The sequence below is a fragment of the Oncorhynchus masou genome, unplaced genomic scaffold, assembly GCF_036934945.1.
Source record: "Oncorhynchus masou masou isolate Uvic2021 unplaced genomic scaffold, UVic_Omas_1.1 unplaced_scaffold_5892, whole genome shotgun sequence".
In the NCBI taxonomy this organism is placed as follows: domain Eukaryota; kingdom Metazoa; phylum Chordata; class Actinopteri; order Salmoniformes; family Salmonidae; genus Oncorhynchus; species Oncorhynchus masou.
This window is the reverse complement of record NW_027012314.1, coordinates 1-19,670: the sequence shown is the minus strand read 5'-3', so window position 1 is coordinate 19,670 and position 19,670 is coordinate 1. Positions and strand designations below refer to the sequence as shown.

The window sequence follows — 19,670 nt, the reverse complement described above, 5'->3', positions numbered from 1 at the left end:
TTGGGGATGACCAGTGAGATATACCTGCTGGAGTGCGTGCTACGGGTGGGTGTTGTTATCGTGACCAGTGAGCTGAGATGAGGTGGAGCTTTACCTAGCATAGATTTATAGATGACCTGGAGCCAGTGGGTCTGGCGATATATGTAGCAAGGGCCAGCCGACTAGAGCATACAGGTCACAGTGGTGGGTGGGATAAGGCGCTTTGGTAACAAAACGGATGGCACTGTGATAGACTGCATCCAGTTTGCTGAGTAGAGTATTGGAAGCTATTTTGTAGATGTCATCGTCGAGGATCGATAGGATAGTCGGTTTTACTAGGGTAAGTTTGGTGGGGTGAGTGAAGGATGCTTTGTTGGGCAATAGAAAGCCGATTCTAGATTTGATTGGAGATGTTTGATATGATGGTTACACCAGGAAGAGTAGCTGCTGCATGTGCAGTATCTAATCCTAATATATTAAATTAAACACTTGTAGTGTGACTGATTCTACTATGCTGGTTCCACTTCCTTCACATCTTGTAGCTGAATACCACAACATGCTTTTTATTTTATTTTGAAATTCTAGACTCCAGGGACCGAAAGGATTCCACCTGGAATGTAGAGGGGTAAGTAACGTTAAGTGTACAAGAGAATATCTATGTCCCAAATGGCACCCTATCCCCTATATAGTGCAGTACTTTAGACCAGAGCCCCATGGCACCCTATTCCCTATATAGTGCAGTACTTTAGACCAGAGCTCTATGGCACCCTATTCCCTATATAGTGCAGTACTTTTGATGGGCCTTGGTGAAAGTTTAAGGTGTTAATTTCACATGCACAACTACAGTGAAATGCCTTTCTTGCAAACTCAACCAACAATGCAATGAGTCAATGCAATGTGAACTCAGCAAAAAAGAAACCTCCCTTTTACAGGACCCTGTCTTTCAAAGATCATTTGTAAAAATCAAAACAACTTCACAGATCTTAATTGTAAAGGATTTAAACACTGTTTTCCATGCTTGTTCAATGAACCATAAACAATTAATGAACATGCACCTGTGGAACGGTCGTTAAGACACTAACAGCTTACAGACGGTAGGCAATAAAGGTCACAGTTATGAAAACTTAGCACACTAAAGAGGCCTTTCTACTGACTGAAAAATACCAAAAGAAAGATACACAGGGCCTCTGCTCTCCTGCGTGAACGTGCCTTAGGCATGCTGCAAGGAGGCTTGAGGACTGCAGATGTGGTCAGGGCAATAAATTGCAATGTCCGTACTGTGAGACGCCGAAGACGGCTCTATAGGGAAACAGGACGGACAGCTGATCGTCCTCGCAGTGGCAGACCACGTGTAACAACACCTGCACAGGATCGGTACATCCCAACATCACACCTGCGGGACAGGTACAGGATGGCAACAACAACTGCCGAGTTACACCAGGAACACACAATCCCTCCATCAGTGCTCAGACTGTCCGCAATAGGCTGGACTGAGGGCTTGTAGGCCTGTTGTAAGGCAGGTCATCCAGACATCACCGGAAGTAACGTCGCCTATGGGCACAAACCCGCCGTCGCTGGACCAGACAGGACTGGCAAAAAGTGCTCTTCACTGACCAGTCGCGGTTTTGTCTCACCAGGGGTGATGGTCGGATTCGTGTTTATCGTCATGGTCTGGAGCGGTGTGTCACAGCATCATCGGACTGAGCTTGTCATTGCAGGCAATCTCAACGCTGTGCGTTACAGGGAAGACATCCTCCTCCCTCATGTGGTACCCTTCCTGCAGGCTCATCCTGACATGACCCTCCAGCATGACAATGCCAACAGCCTTACTGGTCGTTCTGTGTGTGATATCCTGCAAGACAGGAATGTCAAGTGTTCCGCCACGGCCAGCGAAGAGCCCGGATCTCAACGTGCTCCCATTGAGCACGTCTGGGACCAGTTGGATCGGAGTGTCTGGGACCTGTTGGATCGGAGTGTCTGGGACCTGTTGGGTCGGAGTGTCTGGGACCAGTTGGATCGGAGTGTCTGGGACCTGTTGGATCGGAGTGTCTGGGACCTGTTGGATCGGAGTGTCTGGGACCTGTTGGGTCGGAGTGTCTGGGACCTGTTGGATCGGAGTGTCTGGGACCTGTTGGATCGGAGTGTCTGGGACCTGTTGGATCGGAGTGTCTGGGACCTGTTGGATCGGAGTGTCTGGGACCTGTTGGATCGGAGTGTCTGGGACCTGTTGGATCGGAGTGTCTGGGACCTGTTGGATCGGAGTGTCTGGGACCTGTTGGGTCGGAGTGTCTGGGACCAGTTGGGTCGGAGTGTCTGGGACCAGTTGGGTCGGAGTGTCTGGGACCTGTTGGATCGGAGTGTCTGGGACCTGTTGGATCGGAGTGTCTGGGACCTGTTGGGTCGGAGTGTCTGGGACCAGTTGGGTCGGAGTGTCTGGGACCAGTTGGGTCGGAGTGTCTGGGACCTGTTGGATCGGAGTGTCTGGGACCTGTTGGATCGGAGTGTCTGGGACCTGTTGGATCGGAGTGTCTGGGACCTGTTGGATCGGAGTGTCTGGGACCTGTTGGATCGGAGTGTCTGGGACCTGTTGGGTCGGAGTGTCTGGGACCAGTTGGGTCGGAGTGTCTGGGACCTGTTGGATCGGAGTGTCTGGGACCTGTTGGGTCGGAGTGTCTGGGACCTGTTGGATCGGAGTGTCTGGGAACTGTTGGATCGGAGTGTCTGGGAACTGTGGGATAACCTCTCACAGCAAGAACTGGCAAATCTGCTGCCGTCCATGAGGAGGAGATGCACTGCAGTACTTAACGCAGCTGGTGGCCACAGCAGATACTGACTGTTACTTTTGATTTTAACCCCCCTTGTTCAGGGACACATTTTTCCATTTCTGTTAGTCACATGTCTGTGGAACTTGTTCAGTTTATGTCTCAGTTGTTGAATCTTTTTATGTCCATTCAAATATTTACACGTTCAGTTTGCTGAAAATAAACGTAGTTGACAGTGAGAGGGCGCTTCTTTTTGCTGAGTTTACTACTAGAAGATGATGGGGGGGGGGTTATTTAAATTCACATTTCAGTAAGCATACCATATACAGGAAATATTTAAAGTCAGTTCCAATAGCATATTAACAATGTACAGGGATACTGTAGTGATTGAGGTAGATATGTATAGGGGTAAGGTGACAGGGATACTGTAGTGATGGAGGTAGATATGTGTAGGGGTAAGGAGACAGGGATACTGGAGTGATGGAGGTAAATATGTATAGGGGAAGGGGACAGGGATACTGGAGTGATGGAGGTAGATATGTATAGTGATGGAGGTAGATATGTATAGGGGGAAGGGGACAGGGATACTGTAGTGATGGAGGTAGATATGTATAGGGGTAAGGGGACAGGGATACTGTAGTGATGGAGGTAGATATGTGTAGGGGTAAGGAGACAGGGATACTGGAGTGATGGAGGTAAATATGTATAGGGGGAAGGGGACAGGGATACTGGAGTGATGGAGGTAGATATGTATAGTGATGGAGGTAGATATGTATAGGGGGAAGGGGACAGAGATACTGGAGTGATGGAGGTAGATATGTATAGGGGGAAGGAGACAGGGATACTGGAGTGATGGAGGTAGATATGTATAGGGGGAAGGGGACAGGGATACTGTAGTGATGGAGGTAGATATGTATAGGGGTAAGGAGACAGGGATACTGGAGTGATGGAGGTAGATATGTATAGTGATGGAGGTAGATATGTATAGGGGTAAGGAGACAGGGATACTGGAGTGATGGAGGTAGATATGTATAGGGGGAAGGTGACAGGGATACTGGAGTGATGGAGGTAGATATGTATGGGGGGAAGGGGACAGGGATACTGTAGTGATGGAGGTAGATATGTGTAGGGGTAAGGAGACAGGGATACTGGAGTGATGGAGGTAAATATGTATAGGGGGAAGGGGACAGGGATACTGGAGTGATGGAGGTAGATATGTATAGGGGGAAGGTGACAGGGATACTGGAGTGATGGAGGTAGATATGTATAGGGGGAAGGAGACAGGGATACTGGAGTGGTGGAGGTAGATATGTATAGGGGGAAGGGGACAGGGATACTGGAGTGATGGAGGTAGATATGTGTAGGGGTAAGGAGACAGGGATACTTGAGTGATGGAGGTAAATATGTATAGGGGGAAGGGGACAGGGATACTGGAGTGATGGAGGTAGATATGTATAGTGATGGAGGTAGATATGTATAGGGGGAAGGGAACAGGGATGCTGGAGTGATGGAGGTAGATATGTATAGGGGGAAGGGGACAGGGATACTGGAGTGATGGAGGTAGATATGTATAGGGGGAAGGAGACAGGGATACTGGAGTGATGGAGGTAGATATGTATAGGGGGAAGGAGACAGGGATACTGGAGTGATGGAGGTAGATATTTATAGGGGTAAGGGGACAGGGATACTATAGTGATGGAGGTAGATATGTATAGTGATGGAGCTTAGATATGTATAGGGGAAGGGGACAGGGATACTGGAGTGATGGAGGTAGATATGTATAGGGGAAGGAGACAGGGATACTGGAGTGATGGAGGTAGATATGTATAGGGGGAAGGGGACAGGGATACTGGAGTGATGGAGGTAGATATGTATAGGGGGAAGGGGACAGGGATACTGTAGTGATGGAGGTAGATATGTGTAGGGGTAAGGAGACAGGGATACTGGAGTGATGGAGGTAAATATGTATAGGGGGAAGGGGACAGGGATACTGGAGTGATGGAGGTAGATATGTATAGTGATGGAGGTAGATATGTATAGTGATGGAGGTAGATATGTATAGGGGGAAGGGGACAGAGATACTGGAGTGATGGAGGTAGATATGTATAGGGGGAAGGGGACAGGGATACTGGAGTGATGGAGGTAGATATGTATAGGGGGAAGGGGACAGGGATACTGGAGTGATGGAGGTATATATGTATAGGTGTAAGGGGATACTATAGTGATGGAGGTAGATATGTATAGGGGGAAGGGGACAGGGATACTGGAGTGATGGAGGTAGATATGTATAGGGGAAGGGGACAGGGATACTGGAGTGATGGAGGTAGATATGTATAGGGGGAAGGAGACAGTGATACTGGAGTGATGGAGGTAGATATGTATAGGGGGAAGGGGACGGATACTGGAGTGATGGAGGTAGATATGTATAGGGGTAAGGAGACAGGGATACTGGAGTGATGGAGGTAGATATGTATAGGGGGAAGGAGACAGGGATACTGGAGTGATGGAGGTAGATATGTGTAGGGGTAAGGAGACAGGGATACTGGAGTGATGGAGGTAGATATGTACAGGGATACTGGAGTGATGGAGGTAGATATGTATAGGGGGAAGGGGACAGGGATACTGTAGTGATGGAGGTAGATATGTGTGAGGGGTAAGGAGACAGGGATACTGGAGTGATGGAGGTAGATATGTATAGTGATGGAGGTAGATATGTATAGTGATGGAGGTAGATATGTATAGGGGGAGGAGACAGGGATACTGGAGTGATGGAGGTAGATATGTATAGGGGAAGGGGACAGGGATACTGTAGTGATGGAGGTAGATATGTGTAGGGGTAAGGAGACAGGGATACTGGAGTGATGGAGGTAGATATGTATAGTGATGGAGGTAGATATGTATAGGGGGAAGGGGACAGAGATACTGGAGTGATGGAGGTAGATATGTATAGGGGAAGGGGACAGGGATACTGGAGTGATGGAGGTAGATATGTATAGGGGAAGGGGACAGGGATACTGTAGTGATGGAGGTAGATATGTGTAGGGGTAAGGAGACAGGGATACTGGAGTGATGGAGGTAAAGATGTATAGGGGAAGGGGACAGGGATACTGGAGTGATGGAGGTAGATATGTATAGTGATGGAGGTAGATATGTATAGGGGGAAGGGGACAGGGATACTGTAGTGATGGAGGTAGATATGTGTAGGGGTAAGGAGACAGGGATACTGGAGTGATGGAGGTAGATATGTATAGGGGAAGGGGACAGGGATACTGGAGTGATGGAGGTAGATATGTATAGGGGTAAGGGGACAGGGATACTATAGTGATGGAGGTAGATATGTATAGGGGGAAGGGGACAGGGATACTGGAGTGATGGAGGTAGATATGTATAGGAGGAAGGGGACAGGGATACTGGAGTGATGGAGGTAGATATGTGTAGGGGTAAGGAGACAGGGATACTGGAGTCATGGAGGTAGGTACAGGAGACAGGGATACTGGAGTGATGGAGGTAGATATGTATAGGGGGAAGGAGACAGGGATACTGGAGTGATGGAGGTAGATATGTATAGGGGAAGGGGACAGGGATACTGGAGTGATGGAGGTAGATATGTATAGGGGAAGGGGACAGGGATACTGGAGTGATGGAGGTAGATATGTACAGGGGGAAGGAGACAGGGATACTGTAGTGATGGAGGTATATATGTATAGGGGTAAGGTGACTATACAGGGTCATATTAACAATGTAGAGGGATACTGTGGTGATGGAGGTAGATATGTATAGGGATGGAGGTAGATTTGTAGAGGGTGAGTGTACTACATGGGGTGTAGGGTGCCATTTGAGATGCTGAGTCAGGTTCGCTATATTATGAATATATTATAATTATTATTAGACACTACTACATTCAGTTGGATGGATTTTTAATTTTTGTCCTCCTATTGAAATGTTATTTTGGTGTTCAGGTCTACTTCCTCCTTCCTGGGCAGAGAGGCGTCTCCGTTGTCCCTTCCGGGCACCTCGGATAATAACCACCCAGAGAAAGACCTCTCCGAGAGACACTTTCGGTTTGATAAGACATGGAAGAACGACAGCAGGATGTATCCCAAGTATGATTTCCGAGGTATTCGTTTTATTTTTCCCCCCTTGTGATTATTACTGTACGATCCATGGCCTTTTCCCCCACAGCCAGGAGCGGCAGGTAGGTTAGTGTTGGGCCAGTAACCAGAAGGTTTGCTACATCGAATCCCAGAGCTGACGAGGTACAAATCTGTTCTGCCCCCTGAACAAGGCAGTTAACTCACTGTTCCTAGACCAGTTAACCCACTGTTCCTAGACCAGTTAACCCACTGTTCCCCTGTTCCTAGACCAGTTAACCCACTGTTCCTAGACCAGTTAACCCACTGTTCCTAGACCAGTTAACCCACTGTTCCCCTGTTCCTAGACCAGTTAACTCACTGTTCCTAGACCAGTTAACCCACTGTTCCTAGACCAGTTAACCCACTGTTCCCCTGTTCCTAGACCAGTTAACCCACTGTTCCCCTGTTCCTAGACCAGTTAACTCACTGTTCCTAGACCAGTTAACCCACTGTTCCTAGACCAGTTAACCCACTGTTCCTAGACCAGTTAACCCACTGTTCCCCTGTTCCTAGACCAGTTAACTCACTGTTCCTAGACCAGTTAACCCACTGTTCCTAGACCAGTTAACCCACTGTTCCTAGACCAGTTAACCCACTGTTCCTAGACCAGTTAACCCACTGTTCCTAGACCAGTTAACCCACTGTTCCTAGACCAGTTAACCCACTGTTCCTAGACCAGTTAACCCACTGTTGCTAGACCAGTTAACCCACTGTTCCCCTGTTCCTAGACCAGTTAACTCACTGTTCCTAGACCAGTTAACCCACTGTTCCTAGACCAGTTAACCCACTGTTCCCCTGTTCCTAGACCAGTTAACTCACTGTTCCTAGACCAGTTAACCCACTGTTCCTAGACCAGTTAACCCACTGTTCCTAGACCAGTTAACCCACTGTTCCTAGACCAGTTAACCCACTGTTCCCCTGTTCCTAGACCAGTTAACTCACTGTTCCTAGACCAGTTAACCCACTGTTCCTAGACCAGTTAACCCACTGTTCCTAGACCAGTTAACCCACTGTTCCTAGACCAGTTAACTCACTGTTCCTAGACCAGTTAACTCACTGTTCCTAGACCAGTTAACTCACTGTTCCTAGACCAGTTAACCCACTGTTCCTAGACCAGTTAACTCACTGTTCCTAGACCAGTTAACTCACTGTTCCTAGACCAGTTAACCCACTGTTCCTAGACCAGTTTACTCACTGTTCCAAGACCAGTTAACCCACTGTTCCCCTGTTCCTAGACCAGTTAACCCACTGTTCCTAGACCAGTTAACCCACTGTTCCTAGACCAGTTAACCCACTGTTCCTAGACCAGTTAACTCACTGTTCCTAGACCAGTTAACCCACTGTTCCACTGTTCCTAGACCAGTTAACCCACTGCTCCTAGACCAGTTAACCCCACTGTTCCTAGGCCGTCATTGTAAATAAGAATTTGTTCTTAACTGACTTGCCTGGTTCAATAAAGGGAAAACAAACAGATGTGGTATGCAGGAGTGAAGGCAGTACTTAATGCAGCTGGTGACCACACCAGATACCGACTGTTACTTCTGATTTTGACCCCCCCCCTTTGTCCTTATCGTGAGAGTAGGGGTGTTAACCCTGGTGTCCTGGCTAAAGTCCCAATCTGACCCTCAAACCATCACGGTCACCTACTAATCCCCAGTTTACAATTGGCTCATTCATCCCCCTCCTCCTCTCCCCTGTAACTATTCCCCAGGTCGTTGTCTAATCCTCCTCTCCCCTGTAACTATTCACCAGGTCGTTGTCTAATCCTCCTCCTCTCCCCTGTAACTATTCACCAGGTCGTTGTCTAATCCTCCTCCTCTCCCCTGTAACTATTCCCCAGGTCGTTGTCTAATCCTCCTCTCCCCTGTAACTATTCCCCAGGTCGTTGTCTAATCCTCCTCCTCTCCCCTGTAACTATTCTCCAGGTCGTTGTCTAATCCTCCTCCTCTCCCCTGTAACTATTCCCCAGGTCGTTGTCTAATCCTCCTCCTCTCCCCTGTAACTATTCCCCAGGTCGTTGTCTAATCCTCCTCCTCTCCCCTGTAACTATTCCCCAGGTCGTTGTCTAATCCTCCTCTCCCCTGTAACTATTCCCCAGGTCGTTGTCTAATCCTCCTCCTCTCCTATAGCTTCCCCGGGTCGTTTGTCTGTCTCACTCCTCTCCCTGTGTGGCTTTATTCCCCAGGTCGTTGTCTAATCCTCCTCCTCTCCCCTGTAACTATTCCCCAGGTCATTGTCTAATCCTCCTCCTCTCCCCTGTAACTATTCCCAGGTCTTTGTCTAATCCTCCTCCTCTCCTGTAGCTATTCCCCAGGTCGTTGTCTAATCCCCTCCTCTCCCCTGTAACTATTCCCCAGGTCGTTGTCTAATCCTCCTCCTCTCCCTGTAACTATTCACCAGGTCGTTGTCTAATCCTCCTCTCCCCTGTAACTATTCTAGTGGATTTTGTCTAATCCTCCTCTCTCCCCTAAACTATTCCCTGTTATTGTCTAACCTCCCTCTATTCCTGTAGGTCGTTGTCTAATCCTCCTCCTCTCCCTGTAACTATTCCCCAGGTCGTTGTCTAATCCTCCTCCTCTCCCCTGTAACTATTCCCCAGGTCGTTGTCTAATCCTCCTCCTCCTGTAACTATTCCTGTTCGTTTGTCTAATCCTCCTCTCTCTCCCTGTTGTCTAATCCTCCTCCTCTCCCCTGTAACTATTCCCAGGTGGTTTGTCTAATCCTCCTCCTCTCCCTGTAGCTATTCACCAGGTCGTTTGTCTAATCCTCCTCCTCTCCCTGTAACTATTCACCAGGTCGTTTGTCTAATCCCTCCTCTCCTGTAACTATTCCCAGGTCGTTGTCTAATCTCCTCCTCTCCCTGTAACTATTCACCAGTCGTTGTCTAATCCTCCTCTCTCCCCTGTAACTATTCTCCAGGTCGTTTGTCTAATCCTCCTCCTCCTCTCCTTTAGGTACTAATCCTCTCTCCTGTAACTATTCCCAGGTCGTTTGTCTAATCCCCCTCCTCTCCCCTGTAACTATTCCCCAGGTCGTTGTCTAATCCTCCTCTCCCTGTAACTATTCCCCAGGTCGTTGTCTAATCCTCCTCTCCCCTGTAATATTCCCCAGGTCGTTGTCTAATCCTCCTCCTCCTCTCCCCTGTAACTATTCCCCAGGTCGTTGTCTAATCCTCCTCTCCCTGTAATATTCCCCAGGTCGTTGTCTAATCCCCTCCTCTCCTGTAACTATTCCCAAGGTCGTTGTCTAATCCTCCTCTCTCCCTGTAACTATTCCCCAGGTCGTTTGTCTAATCCTCCTCCTCTCCCCTGTAACTATTCACCAGGTGGTTGTCTAATCCTCCTCCTCTCCCCTGTAACTATTCCCCCAGGTCGTTTGTCTAATCCTCCTCCTCTCCCTGTAACTATTCTGGGTCGTTGTCTAATCCTCCTCTCCCTGTAACTATTCCCCAGGTCGTTGTCTAATCCTCCTCCTCTCCCTGTAACTATTCCCAAGGTCGTTGTCTAATCCTCCTCCTCTCCCTGTAACTATTCCCCAGGTCGTTGTCTAATCTCCTCTCTTTCCCTGTAACTATTCCCCAAGTCGTTGTCTAATCCTCCTCCTCTCCCCCTGTAACTATTCACCAGGTCGTTGTCTAATCCTCCTCTCCCCTGTAACTATTCTCCAGGTCGTTGTCTAATCCTCCTGTAACTATTCTCCTAATCTCCCCTGTAACTATTCACTTGGGTCGTTGTCTAATCCCTCCTCTCCACTGTATTTATTCTCCAGGTCGTTTGTCTAATCCTCCTCCCTCCTCTCCTGTAACTATTCCCCAGAGTCGTTGTCTAATCCTCCTCTCTCCCTGTAACTATTCCCCAGGTCGTTGTCTAATCTTCTCCTCCTCTCCCTGTAACTATTCCCCCAGGTCGTTGTCTAATCCTCCTCTCCCTGTAACTATTCCCAGGTCGTTTGTCTGTCCCCCTCCTCTCCCTGTAACCTATTCCCCAGGTCGTTTCTAATCCTCCTCTCCCTGTAACTATTCCCCAGGTGGTTTGTCTAATCCCCCTCCTCTCCCTGTAACTATTCCCCAGGTGTTGTCTAATCCTCCTCTCCCTGTAACTATTCCCCAGGTGTTATCTAATCCACTCTCCTGCTCACAATCCCCCTAATCCTCTCCCTGTAACTATTCACCAGGTCGTTGTCTAATCCTCTCCCTCTCCCCTGTAACTATTCCCCCAGGTATTCCTCTCCCTGTAACTATTCCCAGGTCGTTTCTCTAATCCTCCTCCTCTCCACCCTGTAACTATTCAATCCTCCTCCTCTCCCCTGTAACTATTCCCCAGGTGGTTGTCTAATCCTCCTCCTCTCCCCTGTAACTATTCACCAGGTCGTTGTCTAATCCCTCCTCTCCTGTAGCACTATTCTCCAGGTCGTTGTCTAATCTCCTCCTCCTCTCCCCTGTAACTATTCCCCAGGTCGTTGTCTAATCCTCCTCCTCTCCCCTGTATTTATTCCCCAGGTCGTTGTCTAATCCTCCTCCTCTCCCTGTAACTATTCCCCAGGTCGTTGTCTAATCCTCCTCTCCCCTGTAACTATTCCCCAGGTGGTTGTCTAATCCCCTCCTCTCCCCTGTAACTATTCCCAGGTCGTTGTCTAATCCTCCTCTCCCCTGTAACTATTCACCAGGTCGTTGTCTAATCCTCCTCCTCTCCTGTAACTATTCCCCAGGTGGTTGTCTAATCCTCCTCCTCTCCCCTGTAACTATTCCCCAGGTCGTTTGTCTAATCCCCTCCTCTCCCCTGTAACTATTCACCATCGTTGTCTCCTCCTCCTCTCCCTGTAACTATTCCCCAGGTCGTTTTGTCTAATCCTCCTCCTCTCCCCTGTAACTATTCCCCAGGTCGTTGTCTAATCCTCCTCCCTCTCCCTGTAACTATTCACCAGGTCGTTGTCTAATCCTCCTCTCCCTGTAACTATTCCCCAGTGGTTTGTCTAATCCTCCTCCTCTCCCTGTAACTATTCCCTAGGTCTTTGTCTGTCCTCCTCCTCTCCCCTGTAACTATTCACAGGTCGTTTGTCTAATCCCCCTCCTCTCCCCTGTAACTATTCCCCCGGTGGTTTGTCTAATCCTCCTCCTCTCCTGTAACTATTCACCCAGGTCGTTTGTCTAATCCTCCTCCTCTCTCCTGTAACTATTCCCCAGGTGGTTATCATCCGCCCTCCTCTCCCTGTAACTATTCCCCCTGTTCGTTGTCTAATCCTCTCCTCTTCTCCTGTTTCTTTGGATGGGTCTTAATCATCCATCCTCTTAAAAACTATTCATCAGTTTATTCAAATCCTCCTCCTCTCCTGTGACTGTTCCCCGGGTGGGTTTGTCCTGAAAATCCTCCTCCTCTCCCTGTAACTATTCCCTGTTGGTTGTCCTGATCACTCACTCTCTCCTGTAACTGATTCCCAGGTCGTTGTCTAATCCTCCTCCTCTCCTGTAACTATTCCCAGATTGGTTGTCTAATCCTCCCTCCTCTCTCCTGTAACTATTCCCAGGTCGTTGTCTAATCCTCCTCCTCTCCCTGTAACTATTCCCAGGTGGATTGTCTAATCCCCTCCTCTCCCCTGTAACTATTCCCCAGGTCGTTGTCTAATCCTCCTCTCCCTGTAACTATTCACCAGGTCGTTGTCTAATCCTCCTCCTCTCCCCTGTAACTATTCCCCAGGTCGTTGTCTAATCCTCCTCCTCTCCCCTCTCCTCGTTTGTCTAATCCCCTCCTCTCCTGTAACTATTCCCCAGGTTGTCTAATCCCCCTCCTCTCCCCCTGTAACTATTCCCCAGGTAACTATTCACCAGGTCGTTGTCTAATCCTCCTCCTCTCCCCTGTAACTATTCCCCAGGTCGTTGTCTAATCCTCCTCCTCTCCCCTGTAACTATTCCCCAGGTCGTTGTCTAATCCTCCTCCTCTCCCCTGTAACTATTCACCAGGTCGTTGTCTAATCCCCCTCCTCTCCCTGTAACTATTCCCCAGGTCGTTGTCTATCCTCCTCCTCTCCCCTGTAACTATTCCCAGGTCTTTGTCTAATCCTCCTCCTCTCCCTGTAACTATTCCCCAGGTGGATTTGTCTAAATCCCCCTCCTCTCCCTGTAACTTCTATTCCCCAGGTCGTTGTCTAATCCTCCTCCTGTCCCCTGTAACTATTCCTCCTCTCCCTGTATGCCAGGTCGTTGTCTAATCCTCCTCCTCTCCCCTGTAACTATTCCCCAGATCGTTTGTCTAATCCTCCTCCTCTCCCTGTCAACTATTCCCAGATTCGTTTGTCTAATCCTCCTCCTCCCTCGCCAACTGTTCAGATTGGATTCTAGTCCTCCTCCTCTCCCCTGTAACTATTCACCAGGTCGTTGTCTAATCCTCCTCCTCTCCCCTGTAACTATTCCCCAGGTCGTTGTCTAATCCTCCTCCTCTCCCTGTAACTATTCACCAGGTCGTTGTCTAATCCTCCTCCTCTCCCCTGTAACTATTCACCAGGTCGTTGTCTAATCCTCCTCTCCCCTGTAACTATTCCCCAGGTCGTTGTCTAATCCTCCTCCTCTCCCCTGTAACTATTCACCAGGTCGTTGTCTAATCCTCCTCTCCCCTGTAACTATTCTCCAGGTCGTTGTCTAATCCTCCTCCTCCTCTCCCCTGTAACTATTCCCCAGGTCGTTGTCTAATCCTCCTCCTCTCCCCTGTAACTATTCCCCAGGTCGTTGTCTAATCCTCCTCCTCTCCCCTGTAACTATTTCCCAGGTCGTTGTCTAATCCTCCTCTCCCCTGTAACTATTCCCCAGGTCGTTGTCTAATCCCCTCCTCTCCCCTGTAACTATTCCCCAGGTCGTTGTCTAATCCTCCTCTCCCCTGTAACTATTCCCCAGGTCGTTGTCTAATCCCCTCCTCTCCCCTGTAACTATTCCCCAGGTCGTTGTCTAATCCTCCTCTCCCCTGTAACTATTCCCCAGGTCGATTGTCTAATCCTCCTCCTCTCCCCTGTAACTATTCACCAGGTCGTTGTCTAATCCTCCTCCTCTCCCCTGTAACTATTCCCCAGGTCGTTGTCTAATCCTCCTCCTCTCCCCTGTAACTATTCCCCAGGTCGTTGTCTAATCCTCCTCTCCCCTGTAACTATTCCCCAGGTCGTTGTCTAATCCTCCTCCTCTCCCCTGTAACTATTCACCAGGTCATTGTCTAATCCTCCTCTCCCCTGTAACTATTCCCCAGGTCGTTGTCTAATCCTCCTCCTCTCCCCTGTAACTATTCACCAGGTCGTTGTCTAATCCTCCTCTCCCCTGTAACTATTCTCCAGGTCGTTGTCTAATCCTCCTCCTCCTCTCCCCTGTAACTATTCCCCAGGTCGTTGTCTAATCCTCCTCCTCTCCCCTGTATTTATTCCCCAGGTCGTTGTCTAATCCTCCTCCTCTCCCTGTAACTATTCCCCAGGTCGTTGTCTAATCCTCCTCTCCCTGTAACTATTCCCCAGGTCGTTGTCTAATCCTCCTCCTCTCCCCTGTAACTATTCCCCAGGTCGTTGTCTAATCCTCCTCTCCCCTGTAACTATTCACCAGGTCGTTGTCTAATCCTCCTCCTCTCCCCTGTAACTATTCCCCAGGTCGTTGTCTAATCCTCCTCCTCTCCCCTGTAACTATTCCCCAGGTCGTTGTCTAATCCCCCTCCTCTCCCCTGTAACTATTCACCAGGTCGTTGTCTAATCCTCCTCCTCTCCCCTGTAACTATTCCCCAGGTCGTTGTCTAATCCTCCTCCTCTCCCCTGTAACTATTCCCCAGGTCGTTGTCTAATCCTCCTCCTCTCCCCTGTAACTATTCACCAGGTCGTTGTCTGAAATCCCCTCCTCTCCCTGTAGCTTCATTCCCCAAGTTCGTTGTCCTAAATCCTCCTCCTCTCCCCTGTAACTATTCCCCAGGTCGTTGTCTAATCCTCCTCCTCTCCTGTAACTATTCACCAGGTGGTTGTCTAATCCCCCTCCTCTCCCCTGTAACTCTTCCCCAGGTAGTTGTCTAATCCCCCTCCTCTCCCCCTGCCAACTATTCCCCAGGTCGTTTGTCTAATCCTCCTCCTCTCCCCTGTAACTATTCCCCAGGTCGTTGTCTAATCCTCCTCCTCTCCTGTAACTATTCCCAGGTCGTTGTCTAATCCCCTCCTCTCCCCTGTAACTATTCCCCAGGTCGTTGTCTAATCCCCTCCTCTCCCCTGTAACTATTCCCAGGTCGTTGTCTAACCTCCTCCTTCCCCTGTAACTATTCATCAGGTCGTTGTCTAATCCCCCCTCCTCTCCCCTGTAATTCATTCCCCAGGTCGTTGTCTAATCCTCCTCTCCCTGTAACTATTCTCCAGGTCGTTGTCTAATCCTCCTCTCCCCTGTAACTATTCCCCAGGTCGTTGTCTAATCCTCCTCCTCTCCCTGTAACTATTCACCAGGTCGTTTGTCTAATCCTCCTCTCTCCCCTGTAACTATTCTCCAGGTCGTTGTCTAATCCTCCTCCTCCTCTCCCCTGTAACTATTCCCCAGGTCGTTGTCTAATCCTCCTCCTCTCCCCTGTAACTATTCCCCAGGTCGTTGTCTAATCCTCCTCCTCTCCCCTGTAACTATTCCCCAGGTCGTTGTCTAATCCTCCTCTCCCCTGTAACTATTCCCCAGGTCGTTGTCTAATCCCCTCCTCTCCCTGTAACTATTCCCCAGGTCGTTGTCTAATCCTCCTCCTCTCCCTGTAACTATTCACCCAGGTCGTTGTCTAATCCTCCTCCTCTCCCCTGTAACTATTCCCCAGGTCGTTTGTCTAATCCTCCTCCTCTCCCCTGTAACTATTCCCCAGGTCGTTGCTCCAATCCTCCCTCCTCTCCCCTGCACCATTCCCCAGGTCGTCTAATCCTCCTCCTCTCCCCTGTAACTATTCCCCAGGTCGTTGTCTAATCCCCCTCCTCCTCTCCCCAGTAACTATTCCCCAGGTCGTTGTCTAATCCCCTCCCCCTGTAACTATTCCCCAGGTCGCTGTTGTCTAATCCCCTCCTCTCCTCCCTGTAACTATTCCCCAGGTCGTTTGTCTAATCCTCCTCCTCTCCCCTGTAACTATTCACCAGGTCGTTTGTCTAATCCCCCTCCTCTCCCCTGTAACTACTTCCCCAGGTCGTTGTCTAATCCCCCTCCTCTCCCCTGTAACTATTCCCCAGGTCGTTGTCTAATCCTCCTCCTCTCCCCTGTAACTATTCCCCAGGTCGTTGTCTAATCCTCCTCCTCTCCCTGTAACTATTCCCCAGGTCGTTGTCTAATCCTCCTCCTCTCCCCTGTAACTATTCCCCAGGTCGTTGTCTAATCCTCCTCCTCTCCCCTGTAACTATTCCCCAGGTCGTTGTCTAATCCTCCTCCTCTCCCTGTAACTATTCCCCAGGTCGTTGTCTAATCCTCCTCCTCTCCCCTGTAACTATTCCCCAGGTCGTTGTCTAATCCTCCTCCTCTCCCCTGTAACTATTCCCCAGGTCGTTGTCTAATCCTCCTCCTCTCCCCTGTAACTATTCCCCAGGTCGTTGTCTAATCCTCCTCCTCTCCCCTGTAACTATTCCCCAGGTCGTTGTCTAATCCTCCTCCTCTCCCCTGTAACTATTCCCCAGGTCGTTGTCTAATCCTCCTCCTCTCCCCTGTAACTATTCCCCAGGTCGTTGTCTAATCCTCCTCCTCTCCCCTGTAACTATTCCCCAGGTCGCTTGTCTAATCCTCCTCTCCCCTGTAACTATTCCCCAGGTCATTGTCTAATCCTCCTCCTCTCCCCTGTAACTATTCCCCAGGTCGTTGTCTAATCCTCCTCCTCTCCCCTGTAACTATTCCCCAGGTCGTTGTCTAATCCTCCTCCTCTCCCCTGTAACTATTCCCCAGGTCGTTGTCTAATCCTCCTCCTCCCCCTGTAACTATTCTCCAGGTCGTTGTCTAATCCTCCTCCTCTCCCCTGTAACTATTCCCCAGGTCGTTGTCTAATCCTCCTCCTCCTCCCCTGTAACTTTTCTCCAGGTCGTTTGTCTAATCCTCCTCCTCTCCCCTGTAACTATTCCCCAGGTCGTTGTCTAATCCTCCTCCTCTCCCCTGTAACTATTCCCCAGGTCGTTGTCTAATCCTCCTCTCCCCTGTAACTATTCCCCAGGTCGTTGTCTAATCCTCCTCCTCTCCCTGTAACTATTCCCCAAGTCGTTGTCTAATCCTCCTCCTCTCCCCTGTAACTATTCCCCAGGTTGTTGTCTAATCCCCCTCCTCTCCCCTGTAACTATTCCCCAGGTCGTTGTCTAATCCTCCTCCTCTCCCCTGTAACTATTCCCCAGGTCGTTGTCTAATCCCCTCCTCTCCCCTGTAACTATTCCCCAGGTCGTTGTCTAATCCTCCTCCTCTCCCCTGTAACTATTCACCAGGTCGTTGTCTAATCCCCCTCCTCTCCCCTGTAACTATTCCCCAGGTCGTTGTCTAATCCTCCTCCTCTCCCCTGTAACTATTCCCCAGGTCGTTGTCTAATCCTCCTCCTCTCCCCTGTAACTATTCTCCAGGTCGTTGTCTAATCCTCCTCCTCTCCCTGTAACTATTCCCCAGGTCGTTGTCTAATCCTCCTCCTCTCCCCTGTAACTTATTCTCCAGGTCGTTGTCTAATCCTCCTCCTCTCCCCTGTAACTTTTCCCCAGGTCGTTGTCTAATCCTCCTCCTCTCCCCTGTAACTATTCCCCAGGTCGTTGTCTAATCCTCCTCCTCTCCCCTGTAACTATTCCCCAGGTCGTTGTCTAATCCTCCTCCTCTCCCCTGTAACTATTCCCCAGGTCGTTGTCTAATCCTCCTCCTCTCCCCTGTAACTATTCCCCAGGTCGTTGTCTAATCCTCCTCCTCTCCCCTGTAACTATTCACCCAGGTCGTTGTCTAATCCTCCTCCTCTCCCCTGTAACTATTCACCAGGTTGTTGTCTAATCCTCCTCCTCTCCCCTGTAACTATTCCCCAGGTCGTTGTCTAATCCTCCTCCTCTCCCCTGTAACTATTCCCCAGGTCGTTGTCTAATCCTCCTCCTCTCCCCTGTAACTATTCCCCAGGTCGTTGTCTAATCCTCCTCCTCTCCCCTGTAACTATTCCCCAGGTCGTTGTCTAATCCTCCTCCTCTCCCTGTAACTATTCACCAGGTCGTTGTCTAATCTTGCTGTAAATGAGAATGTGTTTCTCAGTCAACTCACCTGGTAAAATAACAGATAAAAAAGGATAAAAAGGCTTAATCTGATTGATGTTGGACGCGTGCGACTCAGACTCACCAGTAGATGGCGACCTCAGCATTTATATTTTCCAATGGTCCAAGCTATTGACATTGTCAGGCTTGGTTGCAGCAGTGTGTGTGTGTGAACCCTTCTACGGCACTTGTTTTGGACCAGCGACATCCACGTCAAACTGTGGCTTCACCTTCTATTTGAACCAATGTTGTTTTTCCCCGTTTCCCACTCTGTCTTGTTGACATTCTCTCGGTCAAGCTTATTTTTAGAATGAATTTTCCCCACTCAGATGAGCGTCCCATGAAGCCGGCGGCTCCATCCCTCCCCTGCCCAGAGACTACCAGATCCACCGGTCGGGCCACCTCCACCACTATACCCTCCACAAGGAGCTTTCCCATGCCCCTGCCTCGCCCCTGCGCCTTTGGGTAAGCAGGCCCCGCTAGCCTTCGGGGTAACTAAGCAGCCCATCCGGAATACATTAATTCATCACTGTGCTCTGTGTCTCTACTGTCTGTAAATGCCAGTCTGACTCAGCCATGTATCAATTGAAACAGGCCCCAGCTGCCCCAGGGCGAGGGGCCCCCAGAGACAGTTTTTGACACAAATGGAAAAACAGAACATGAATTGAGCTGAAATTAAACCCTAGAATTGAAGGTCTTTTTAACATCTGGTTATTCATTATCATAATACTTAGTGTATGGAGGAAAATATCCCTTGTGTGTGTAAGGGGGCCTCTCAATAGCATTTTGAAATGGCCCCCCTGAAATCACAGTCTGCCCCCGCTATTACACCAGTTGTGTAAAGTACTTAAGTAAAAATATCTCGTTATATTTTGAATGCTTAACAGGTCAGGATAATAGCCAAATTGACCCACTTCTCAAGAGAATGCGTCTCATCCCTGCTGCCTCTGGCTTGGCGGACTCACTAAGCACAAACGCATCTTTTGTAAATAATCTCTGAGTGTTGGAGTGTTCCTCTGGCTATCTGTAAATAATCTCTGAGTGTTGGAGCGTTCCCCTGGCTATCTGTAAATAATCTCTGAGTGTTGGAGTGTTCCCCTGGCTATCTGTAAATAATCTCTGAGTGTTGGAGTGTTCACACTGGCTTATCTTTGTAAACAACCTCTGAGTGTTGGAGTGTTCCCCTGGCTATCTGTAAATAATCTCTGAGTGTTGGAGTGTTCCCTGGCTATCTGTAAATAATCTCTGAGTGTTGGAGTGTTCCCCTGGCTATCTGTAAATAATCTCTGAGTGTTGGAGTGTTCCCCTGGCTATCTGTAAATAATCTCTGAGTGTTGGAGTGTTCCCTGGCTATCTGTAAATAATCTCTGAGTGTTGGAGTGTTCCCCTGGCTATCTGTAAATAATCTCTGAGTGTTGGAGTGTTCCCCTGGCTATCTGTAAATAATCTCTGAGTGTTGGAGTGTTCCCCTGGCTATCTGTAAATAATCTCTGAGTGTTGGAGTGTTCCCCTGGCTATCTGTAAATAATCTCTGAGTGTTGGAGTGTTCCCCTGGCTATCTGTAAATAATCTCTGAGTGTTGGAGTGTTCC

At 49.2% G+C, this 19,670-nt stretch overlaps 1 long non-coding RNA gene across 1 annotated transcript; it reads left to right on the top strand.

The window, feature by feature from the left end:
• The first annotated feature begins 563 nt into the window (after positions 1–563).
• LOC135536284 (uncharacterized) lies at positions 564–18,428 on the top strand. The gene is made up of 3 exons (XR_010454966.1): positions 564–604; positions 6,701–6,858; positions 18,409–18,428. It is a non-coding gene; the product is annotated as an uncharacterized LOC135536284 (long non-coding RNA).
• Positions 18,429–19,670: the final 1,242 nt, after the last annotated feature.